This window comes from Ursus maritimus, unplaced genomic scaffold (genome assembly GCF_017311325.1).
Source record: "Ursus maritimus isolate PB19 unplaced genomic scaffold, ASM1731132v1 scaffold_13, whole genome shotgun sequence".
In the NCBI taxonomy this organism is placed as follows: domain Eukaryota; kingdom Metazoa; phylum Chordata; class Mammalia; order Carnivora; family Ursidae; genus Ursus; species Ursus maritimus.
Window position 1 is genome coordinate 58,473,932 of NW_024423675.1, and position 12,241 is coordinate 58,486,172.

At 44.1% G+C, this 12,241-nt stretch overlaps 1 pseudogene; it reads right to left on the reverse strand.

Moving 5' to 3' along the window:
• Positions 1 to 5,741: 5,741 nt before the first annotated feature.
• LOC103660909 lies at positions 5,742 to 6,937 on the reverse strand (annotated as a pseudogene).
• Positions 6,938 to 12,241: the final 5,304 nt, after the last annotated feature.

A 12,241-nucleotide genomic window follows, 5' to 3' on the forward strand; every position in this document is an offset into this window, starting at 1 on the left:
CTCTCTAGCCACTGTTGTAGAAAGTTGGCCATATTTAAACATCGTTGGCATGCTGTGCGTACGCGGGTGCCTGTGTAGCTCTCAGCCCCTTGACGTCATCTCTGACACATTCAATGCTAATGAGAGACTTGTAAACAACCAGGACTCCCAAGTTGTGTTAGTACAGCTCAGACCTTGGAGAGAACATTGCTTGGGCCATTGCAGAAGCCATACCACGTCTGTTGTTGCCAAATCCCTTGAGTTACAAGAGGTTAAAGTTTACTGAAGTGAAGAGTATGGTTACTGCTTAAATACAGGCTCTCCTTAGAGAATGTTCAACTGATGATGGTGTTGAGTAAAGCGTCGCCGGGCTTGCTTGTGTCCTGTTCTGGGTTTGGTTTTGGCTTTGCAGCTGTGGATGTGAATACAGTGAATTTGTTTTCATATCTGTCTTAGGTTTCCTCATTTCTGGCTTCTGTTTCGACGAAGTGGTTTTTCAAACTAGGGCACCAGGAGAGAAGGAGGAACCCGGTTCTGTTCTATGTTTTTTCCTGGCAAATGAATTCACTTCATCTTGAAATCTGTACCCCTTCCTCTCTGTCCGAGGTGTCTGGATTTCACTTGCATTTACTTCCGGCCACTTCAGGAAGTGGACTGTGGAGGCCGGTCTGCACCTCGGGGGCATGTCAGCGATGGGGGCTGCCCGTACCCGGCCCCGGACTCTTGAAGCCACGGCTCCCCCTGGAGTGAAATCTGAGGTGCGAAGTCTGCCCAGATGCAGATTGGTGAGGGGCCGATGGGAGGGGCGCCTTTGATTCGAAGCAAATCAGTTTTTCTGAGGATTTGCCTTTGGACAGCCGGGAGTCCGTCATTCCGTGGTGCCCCTGTGTCCTGCTTGGCTGCTCCTGCGTGTTTTGTGAGTGGGTCTCGCGCGGGCTGGGTGTGCGCGCTTCTGTGTGTTCTCTGCGGCTCTTGCAGCGGGGGGGAGGTGGCATCCCGGCCCAAGGGCAGCCGTTGCCGGGAATGGTGTCAGGTGGCCAAGCAAAGATGAGGACATGCTGGAAAGCTGCGTGAAGCATGTGACCCGTCATCCCTCGGAGGCCTTCTCTTGGGGGGAAAGTTCTCATTTCTGCACACACTCAACAATCATGAGACGTAGCCTGCCATCCTTGGAGGTCGAGTCCCTTGTGGACCCGAATGTTTTTGTGCTTTGGTTCCTCATGCTTAGACGTCCTCATCAAACTAGAAGCCTCGATTGTCTGCTCGCTACACCCCTTCCTGAGCTGCAGATTTGGTTTGGACATAATGTCTCTGGCCCTCCCTTTTCTTGCTCTGAGAAATGAAGAGATGGAACAGTATTCTCAAACCTGAGTGGGCGTCGGGGACATCGTCACCTAGTGGGCTTTGCAGGAGCCCATCCATACCAGGGCCTGTAGCGCGTCCTTCTCAAGCGGTGTCCTTGAACTCTGAGCGCTGCGGGAGGGATTCCCTCCCTGGCTGCAGACAAGGACATGGGCTCCCAGTCTGCCCACAAGGACATGGGCTCGGGGAGCTGAGCACGTAGGCCCTAGAGCTGGGTTTTGACCTGCTCTGATTCCAAAGCCCTTGGTTTTGTTTTGTTTTTTTTTTTTTTTTTTGGACTCTACCATGTTGTTACCTGAGGCTTCACGATTTGGGGTAAAGTACTTGTCGCTTCCATAGGATATAAGTAATTGAAGAACGGAAGTGAATTCTGAGAATTCTAAGCAATCTAGAATAACTGCTTTTCGAACCGTAAGGTTCAAGTACCAATATTTGAACCAGAGATCATAACAACTAACAGAAACGAAACATGATGTATTTTTTTTTTTTTTTTAAATCTTACAGAATTCGCAGGCCACAAATTTCCTGGAAGAAATCGTGCATTTTTTTCTGAGGATGTCATAACAACTGGGTTTAGGAATTGTCTTTTGGTGGCAGTTGGGCAAGTTATCTTTGATGATTTTAATATTTTTACTTTATAGGAAAAGAAGGCCCCTATTCCTAAATTGTTATATTTAGGTCTTCAAGGGTAGATCTTGTGAGGTTGCTATTATAGTAGACTGAAACCTATATATAGGGACACTCAAATGTGGTGTAAATCCATGTCTTTAAAAAAAGAAAGCAATTACCGTGTTGGAAAGCCAAGCTCTACAAAGTGAATGAAATCGTAGGAGAGCCGGGATGGGATTTCATTGTACTAAGCAAATGGCCCTGACTTTCTTTGTGCTTTTGTGTCCTGTGGTAGCAGAGTGGGGAGTGCAGGTGTCTCAGAGTTAGGACCGTAGACCCTTACAGGTCTCAGCACTTGTCATACATGGATTGGGAGACAGATGTGAAAGGACGAAGTGCTCATTCATGTTATACTTTCAGTGTCCTCTTAGTTATCTAGCATCCCTTAGAACCTGTGGGTTGTTTTAAAGTTTACTTTTTATTTAATGTGTTCTCGTGCCCATCATGTTTTTTCATCAGAGTTAAAATGAATTTACTTGAAATTATGTCTTTGACCACCGAAGTCAGTACCTGCCAGTGTTGCTAGTCACATAAAAAAATGTATTTTCAGCACACATACACAAATGCTGTGAGCACCTTCCCTCCCCTCTGCCTCTTCCCACCCTCCCCATTCCGCGAGACCGGAAGCAAGGGAGGAAGACGTTTGGAGCCGCCTGAAAAGGACTTGGCTCTTTCGGTATTGAGCGGCTGATGCAAGCCTCTTCTGGCCTTTCTGAGAACTCAGAACGCCGAACATTAATTGGTCTCTATATATGTCTCAGGAATCCCATCTCAGAAGTGCAATAGGCTTCTTTAACTGTTCTTTCTTGCTCAGAGGTGCCTTGTCACTCTGCTGGAGCTCTGATAATGATAGGCTGGATTTCTCTGCGGAAACACAAAACAGCTTCTATCCAGGCATTTTGTTTTGCCTTCTGAAGTGCTACATGGCTTTGGCTAGATACTGGACAAAAAAGGCCTAATGAGAGGACTATTTAAGACCTGGGTACGCTGTCACATCATAAAATGCTAAACAGTATTCCCTTCAGGAACATGTTCAGAATTTCACATAAAAATCTTTATTTCCTCCTCAGGAAATACAAATGATCTCGGCATCATTTCTAACATGCTTTCCCCAAGTTCTTCCCAAGGTTCTCATTCAGGATCATCCTTTTGCAACAGAAATTGAGAGTTTCTCACCCCCCCCCCCCAATATCACTGTGGGGGTAGAACGTTTTGATGCTATGCAGTTACTTTTCTTTGCAGAATTTCACTGTGGTCACTCGTCACGTTCTGAAGGGAATAGACCATTCCAGAACACAGAGTGGGGATTGGAAATGTTTTTGTAACCAAGAGGCCACTGGCTAGAGGTGGATGGATTCAAGCAGGGGCTGGCAGGCTGGGAGGGGCTGACTCATCCATGACTCACATGACAGCCTGGGTGGCCCCTTGGCCCTGGTGCCAGCCTCTGGACGTAGAGAGGCGGTGTCTCGGCTCTCCCATGAGAACTTGGAAGTCGAAATAGCCGACTCTGATTCTGGCTTGGTTCAAGTGTGGGCTCACCCTTCGTTAGGGACTTGGGGAGACGCTCTAGGAAGCTCACGCACGCGTTTTGGCTTTGGCAGCCTGGGTGACGTAGAAGACACTGTCGTACTGCTGGTTTTGTGCACTGGGAAACCCTACGATGGAGCAGTGGGTTGGGAACAGAAAACTTGCTCAAACGTCAGTTGCCACAGCCCTGATCTTTCCTCTACTTCCTTGAAATGCCACCTTTATCGTATTCTAAATCTCCACGTAACTTGTATCTTTGTCTGGACTTGACTATTTCTGTTCAGTAGCAAACTATTAAAATTACTGTTCCTTGACCGAATATTTTGCTCTCTGATGGGGCAAATACTCCGTTGTCTTTCCCCTCAGAGTGCTTCCTCTTGGCTACTCCACAATGTCATTCTTCTTGATGCACTTTAGAATCAGCCTATCACAGCGTTCTAAAAACCTACCTGGGATTGCGCTGAACCTGTAGCAGTTTAAGGAGAATTGACCTGTTGATTTAGGTCTTCCTACCAGGGAATATAGAATATCTCAGAGTTGTTTAGATCTTTTTATGCCTTTTAGTAAAAGTTTTATATTTTTAAATATAAATATTATACATTGTTATTTTCTTCCTAGTTTTGAAGTAATTTTTGCAGGTGATAAAAAAGGAATTTTCCCCTCAATTTTTAAGTGGTTATCACTAACAGGTAGAAACTTACTCATTTTTTTTATATTTACTCTGTGGTCCCCTACTGAACTTGCTTAATCATTCCAACGGATTTTTGGTTGACTAAGTTGATATCTTATCCATTAAAGGAGGAACAATGTTCATTCCTCATTTCTTGATTGGTGCGTTAGGGTTCCTGAAATGAATTGGAGCTTTTTCTGTACTCAGGAGCTATGTGAAATAAGGATTTGCTGTTCTTTGAAAGTTTCATAGTTTATCACCTGTAGAAGCAAGTGGGCTTGAAATGATTTCCGTGTTACTTTATGATAACTTCCTAAAATTAGTAAGAGGAAGCCTGATAGGCTGGCAGCTGGAGGGAAGAACGATCAGACATGGGAGGTGAGGCAGGGAAGGTGGCTGGGGTACACAGGTAAAGAGGGTGATCCAGTGATCAGAGGAGAGTGACATCTCCCCACCCCCAGCGCCCCTGGTGCAAGACCTTTCTGGAATATCATTATTGCATGTTAGAGGGAAAACGCTTTATGCCTCAGCCATTTCCCCGGCCAAGTTGTGATGAATCTTCAGGCCTTTTCCCTGGAAAACAAGGGAAGTGGCTGAGGGTGTTCAAGTTGAAACTGAACTTCCTCCTTTTGGTAAACTTGATTTTGAAAATCTTGTGATGGCTGCTTACGTTTTGTGATGTGACCTGGAGAGATGAAGGTTGGCAGGCCGTGCTCACCAGGGATGGGACCAGGGCTGGCTGTAAGAAGGAACTAGGTGACCATCTCTGCCTTTATTCTGCTTCGGAATCACAAGCCTCCTGGTCACGGTCACCCCACTGCTGAGGGGCCGTCTGCTCAGGCGTTGGGCACCAGGTGGGGAATGTCCGCCCGTCCCTCATGTGATGGTGGGAGACTGTGTTTGCTAACTTCCCTCACTTATGTGGCGTAACTCTTGGAAGAAAGCTGTTTCTCTATAAGGGTGGACGTTAGATTTTTGGATTCTGTTGTTCACTATAAATAACTTCTGGTAAGTGCCCTGCTCTGAGCTCATGGCTCAACAAGGGAGATGCTGTAGTTGCAGATGATGAGATTAAACCTTTCATTTTAGAGAGTTTCCTGTGTTTGAATCGAGGTCTCTCTGCCTCTTGTTAGAAGACCTGGGGAATAATAGGTAAGGAAGTTTCTCCCATGGTAATGATGCCTAATAGCCATAAAATTTAAAATTTAAGAATGCATTCATGGTTTTGGTAGAATGAGCTCCCATGAGGGTCTTTGTCCTCCCTGAGTATTGTTACTTCTTTGTTATATATGGCTGAGAATTTTCATGAAATGCCACACAATTGGTATTCACAGGATGCCTTCTAGTATATTCACCCCTTTGATGGTGTGCCCCACATCCCACTGTGAAAATGCACTTTCATAAATACGTCTCCCTGCTAATTAAGTTAGTTGATTAAAAGTGTGACTTAATTGTCCTATCAATTGTTGTTTGTTTTTTAAAGATTTATTTGAGAGAGAGTGCATGCACGCGCATGGGTGGGGGGTGAGTGGGGAGGGGCAGAGGGAGAGGGAGAATCTCAAGCAGTGTCCCCCTGAGTGCAGAGGAGCCAAAGTGGGGCTTAATGCAGGAGACTTTTTTTGGGGGGGGTATAATATACTTTATTGATGGTACATGACAAGGTAGGGCTCCCCAAGCCCCTCGCCTTGTTTGGGGAGTCTGGAGTGGAACCTGTGTGGAAGCAGGGGATTCTCAGTGTGTTGGGGGATGAGTTGGGGCAAGGACTCCCTAGCAGCATCTGAGGGCCTCTTTCTTCCTCTTGCCCTCGCAAGTATGGTCCACTACCCAGTTGCTGTAGCCAAATTCATTGTCCTACCAGAAAATGAGCTTGACACAGTGGTCGTTGAGGGCAATGCCAGCCCCAGCATCAAAGCTGGAAGAGTGGGTGTCACTGTTAAAGTCACAGGAGACAACCTGGTCCCTGGTGGAGCCCAGGATGTCCTTAAAGGGGCCCCCTAGTGCCTGCTTCACCACATGTCTTTGCAGTTAGCAGCTTTCTTCCAGGGGCAGGTCAGATCCACGACTGACGTGTTGGTGGTGGGGACACTGAAGGCCATGCCAGCTCCCATTCAGCTTAGGGATGGCCTTGTCTACAGCCATCCCTAAGTGGTGCCACTAGAAGCAAGGATGATGTTCTGGGCAGCCCCTCAGCTGTCATGTCACAGCTTCCCAGAGGGGCTGTCCACAGTCTCCTGGGTGGCAGCGATGGCATAGACTGTGGTCATGAGTCCCTCCACAATGCCATAGTTGTCATAGATAACCTTGGCCAGAGGGGCCAAGCAGTTGGTGGTGCAGGAGCCCTTGCTGACAATCTTGAGGGAGTTGTCATACTTCTCATGGTTCACACCCATCATAAACATGGGGCAGTAGCAGAAGGGGCAGAGATGATGACCCTCTCGGCCCCACCCTTCAAGTGAGCCCCATCTTTCTCCCTGGTGGTGAAGCCCTCAGTGGACTCCACAAGATAGCACCAGCATCACCCCTGTTTGATGTTGGTGGGAATCTCGCTTTTGGAAGATGGAGATGGGCTTTCCATTGATGACAGCTTTCCTGTTCTCAGCCTTGACTGTGCTGTTGAATTTGCTGTGGTTGGAATCATACTGGAACATGTAGACTATGTAGTTCAGGGCAACGAAGGGGTCATTGATGGCAACAGTATCCACTTTGCCAGAGTTAAAAGCAGCCCGATACAGCCAAATCCATTTATTCCGACCTTCACTGTCACGTCTTGGGGATGCAGCTGGCACAGCACCAGAAGCTGCAGGTGTCTGTCAAATGGGAAGGAGCAGAGAGCCAGGAGACTTTTTTTTTTTTTAAACATTTGTGTTGTATATAGACTAAAATAATTTTGGTCTAATATTTCCTGTCTTTTTACAGAAAACAACTATGTGTTAAGTTATTGTAGTTTGAGATTCCAGGACCATAGCTTATTTGCATTTTCTCTCTGTATTGGCTGTGATCGTGCCTTGCATGTGTGACTGCCATATTGTACATTAAACACATCTGGTCAGACTGCTTTTGATTTTCCTTGTTCCCAGGTCTTAGGGCTCCCTTCCTGGATACTGGGAATAGGCTAATACAGCTGGGTCTATTCATTGCCACAGTGATGACCTCAGGACCTCTGCAGCCCGAAGCCCTGTTGGAAGGAAGCCCAGGGAGATCAAGTTTTGTGGTGTTACCACTGGGCCACTTCTGTGATCTTTTAGGAGCCATGGTTAAGTTTTATACTTTTTATTTGATTTTATTTTTTATTTTTATTAAGTAGGCTCCATACCCAGCATGGAGCCCAACGAGGGGCTTGAACTCATGACCCTAAGATGAAGACCCGAGCTGAGATCAAGAGTCAGATGCTTAATCAACTGAGCCACCTAGGTGCCCCTACGTTTTATACTCTTAATTCCTGGAGGGCAGCTGGCTTCTCTTCCAGGGCATCAGTGAAAAAGATAATGTTGCTCAAAAGCATAAAGTTATATTTTATCTGTGGTCTATAATATCAGTGGCTTAAAAATATCTTTTTTATGATATTCCCTCATCTTGTAGTTGGTATAACGCTTTGGTTCTGAAATCCAGAGTAGAAGCAAAGCAAGTGTTTCAGGTTTACAGATAACAAAGAAGTTTAAGAATAGAAAGACTTAGCTTCTTTAAAAAAGAACTATGCCAGATATGAGTTATACTCAGAAAAAGAAATTTTGCCCAAGAGATTGTTCTTGTGTACATTTTTCTTAGAGCAGCTCTGTTTCCTTGAACACTCTTGTCTCTCTTCTCTTTCTTGAAGCATCTGCAGCCATTGGCTTCTGGCCTAGCCCCTTTCTCTTGTCTTTCTTCCTTCTTTGTTCGTCATTCCTTTCCTGTTGCCCTTTGGTTTCTCCCATCTTCTTCCCACTGTCATAAGATGACATTCTCCTTAGGGGACCATCCCCGGTCCTCTTTATCCTTTTAGGATAATCATATTTTTGCCCCTGCTTTCAACTACCATTTGTATATCTCCATTTCCGCCCAGTTAATACACCTCTAGGTGGGACCTCTCTAATGGGTCTAGTGTTATTAGCTTCTAATTGGATATCTTCATTTAGATGTTTGCTATGTTCCTGCAACTGAGTGAATCAAAAAAATGAAAGAAGCCTTTTTATCAGTTGCTTCTTCATGGAGCTTCTGCCTCAGAGCCTATGACAGACTGTGAGTCCCATGTTTGAATCCTGGCTAGGTTACCTAACCAATTTTTCCTGCCTTATCACATTGGCTAGTGCCTCCAAGAAAATGTTGGCTTGGTCTTAGGTAGAAATTATTCAGTCTTCACCAGTAAGTGTAATGTTAGTTGTAAATGTTTTTGTAGATGCTCTGTATTATGAAGATTTTAAGAATAAAGTTTAAAAACATTTTCATTAGCTACTTATAAATAAATATTTTTAATGTTTAGAGGATCCATACTGAAAATAACAAAAAAATCCACCTTAAATAAACTTTAAAAAATTTTTATTTTTTAAATTTTAGAGAGCGAGTGTGCGTGCGCATGCAAGCAGGGAGAAGGGCAGAGGGAGAGGGAGTTTTACTAATTTTTAGAAGTAATCTCTATACTTGACATGGGGCTCAAACTCACGACCCTGAGATCAAGAGTCAGATGCTCTACCTACTGAGCCAGCCAGGCATCCCTACCTTAAATAAATCTAGGGAAATATAAACTTGTATTAATGAAACTGTCAGGGTCAAAGAAGCTTTCACAACTGAAGAGAAAAAGGTAGTAGAGATATGGTTTGGAGGAAATGAGCCTATTATTTTGTTTAATGATGGTGCTGATTTTTCATTTGCTGGATGGATGTCTAAGTGGTAAATTTAATTTTGCTAGCTATTTTCCTGTGTTTAAATCAGGAGACTCTGAATAATTTTGGAGTTTTGCAAATACCATGTTATTCGTGCGTGTGTGTGAAAGAGAGAAAGAGAGAGAGATCGAGATCATCCTCCCTGGAACTGTAAAGTCTAAGCAATTTGGAATTAAATTCAATTCCTTTTTTCCGTAATTAAGAAAATTAAACCTAATTTAGTCCCCAAGGAGGCCTCTGGAAAAGCCTGGAAGTTCTTGCTCTCATCAAAATCATACGTTAAAACATTACAAATCTTGTTAATACAAATGACTGTCAGTGGAGCGTGATTAATTCTGGGACAGGGTCCTACACATAGTCCTTGCTTGACTGAAGTAAAAGACTCTCGGAAGGCTGTGATGGTACCAAGATTTTTTTTTTTTTTTTTTAGCATGAACATTTCTTTTTCTCTAGTTATTTTTTAATTTTTAAGATTTTATTATTTAGAGAGAGAGAGCAAGTGGTGGGAGGGGCAGGGAGAAAGAATCTCAAGCAGACTCTCTGCTGAGCCTGAAGCCCAACGTGGGTATCAGTCTCAAGACCCTGAGATCAGACCTGAGCCGAAACCAAGAGTCGGTCATTCAACTGACTAAGCCACCCAGGTGCCCTGAAAATTTCTTTTCTGTTTTTTTTTTTTTTTTTTTGTAAAGTTTATTTAAGGGATCTCTACACCCAACATGGGGCTCAAACGCCTGGCCCCAAGATCAAGAGTTGCGTGCTCTTCCGACTGAGTCAGCCAGATGCCCCCCTATGAAAATTTCTATAGAATTTTCACGTTTCCTGGGACTTGGAGCTTATATTCGATGCTTTGTTAACAATAGTTAATGCACTTTCTGGTAAATCTATCTGGGCATGTTGAAGAAAGAAAGAATAACCGTGTACCCGTGTGCATTATTTAGGTCTTTTAGGTGGAAAGTTAGAGGAGATGGTTGATTAGAATGTTAATGATGCCCTAAAACACAGGAGGCACCCAGCAAACATTTATTGACAAATGTTGAATGAAAAAGAGAGGTGGGGGGAAATGTGTTGAAATGTTATTTACTCCTTTTTCTTTTTTTCCATGGAAAGTGAGTTGATCCTCAAGGTCCCTGTTAGCTCTACAATTCTTAGCGTTCAGAAATCAAAAATTATTAGTTGTTAGGTTCAGGGCTTCGTTCTGAGAGATTTGCCGCCTTCTTTAGGCAAGCCTCTCTATAACTCTCTCTGTTCTTCTTCACCTAGTTGTTACTTCAGAGTTTCTCTGTCCTGTTGTTCAAGAACTTTCTTCCAAGCTGCCTGACAGTCCCGGGTAGTGTACTAGGAGGGGCATCATCTTTGGAATTTGATCTGATTCAGATCTTTTCTCTCTGAACTGTTTATTATATGTATGCTCTTTTGTAAATTTTCTGAACCTTATTAGCTTTCTCATCTGTAAAATGGGGGCAATAAAATCTCCACCTCAAATTTCATTGTGAGCCTGAAATGCTATGAAGAGCTTGGAACCGTACCTGGCATATGTTAGGTCTTAAGTAAGCTGTTAACCATTTTTTTCCCTTAGTCTGGTAGCTGGCAATTATCTATCAGATGATTAAGGCTCTAAAATTAAAATCTGTCTTTATTGTCCTGAAAAAGGAAATCACAGCTCACTCCTTTTACCCACTACTAAATGCTCTTTTCCCCTGAAGTTGTGGGTCAGCATGAATACTTTTCACTGTGTTCTTGAGGGTTTGTTTCGGAGTCCCTACTCTTTACTGTCCCCATTGCTGTTCCGCATCTTTATCCGACGCTGTGGTTGGCCGGATCTCTGTTCTCTATCCTGTTTTTGTACCATGTAGCCAACCATAAGGAATTCTTTGTTTCTCCATTTTCACTGTTAAGAAGTAACGAGGCGATCTTCTTCTCCTGTCATAGGAGAAAGTAGAACTTGACTTGGAGAATTTTCTCTTTTAAGATTTGCTAAGTAAGGAGTATTAAAAAAAAAAAAAATCTTTTTACCGAAGTATAAAGAGCACAAATCATGTTGGATCTTGGTCAGTTTTCCCAAAGTGAGCATACCTGAATGATAAGGATCATAGTAAATTAAAGGAAAGGCTCTCAGTGCTCCAAGCTCGAGGAAGCCTTCTTGCCCTCGTCATCCTTCCGATTACCCACCTGTTGTGAGAAGCATCTCAGCTCCCTGGTGCCCTCTGGCCCACCATCTGCTAGCTGGCTTTGGGTGCGCTGGGTTTCACCTGCCCTGCCCCCCCCCTTTTCTCTGAGATGGGAAGTGGGGGGTTAAAGAGACTGATGCTTTGTTCTTGATGCCGCCTGCCTTCGAGGACAGGTCACAAAGAGAGAATGCCATATTTCCACTTTCGCTTAACAAGTCTTCCCTCGTGGCCAGCTGCAGATGGGACGCAAAATGCGGAGGATATGCCGAGTGAACACGGACTGCCTTTTTTCCTTTGTCTTTTCCTGTCTGTTCAGCAAAGCGTTGAAGATGTGGAGTACAGCAGTGCTGATTTAAGAAGCTAGTGTGAAAAACACTGTGCTTATGACTAAGATTACAAAACTAAACTTAGACTTTTTAAAATGAGGAGTAGGCGAGGGTGTTATGAACAGTGGGTCATTATATGGTCTATAGAGCAGCGGTCTGGAGGAAATGGGCTTAAATCGAGGCAGGGGGTGGAGGCTACCTTGTGACTTCCTATTGGAGAGGGCTCTGGAATACTGGGATGTACGGGTTGCTTATCGATCTCCCGGATAGATGGGGTAGTATGTTTACAGCAGCTGCAGTCAGAGGTTGGAGTTGACCTTGCCTTAATTATAATTCTTTCATTATTATGTAATTTCCTAAATGTGAGGAAGGATAACAGGGGTTTTTACTGCCATTCATTTAATGGGAAGAGATGAATTATACACACATTCTGGTATTAATAAGAGATTTTTGAGAAGTGTTAATGCTCAGTTTTTTCAGACCAAAGGCATCCCAGCTCCACTGTTTAACGGTTGTGGGACCACAAATAAAGGATTGTAGGGAGGACATGGGAGGTAGGATGTACGAAGGGCTTTATAAATTCTGTGATGTCATGTAACAGGGCGAGCTGTTACACGTCCAGTGGCATTTCTACTCATGTATTGAGCTCACATCTTCTCTACCTTCTCTCGCTTCCAGACCTCC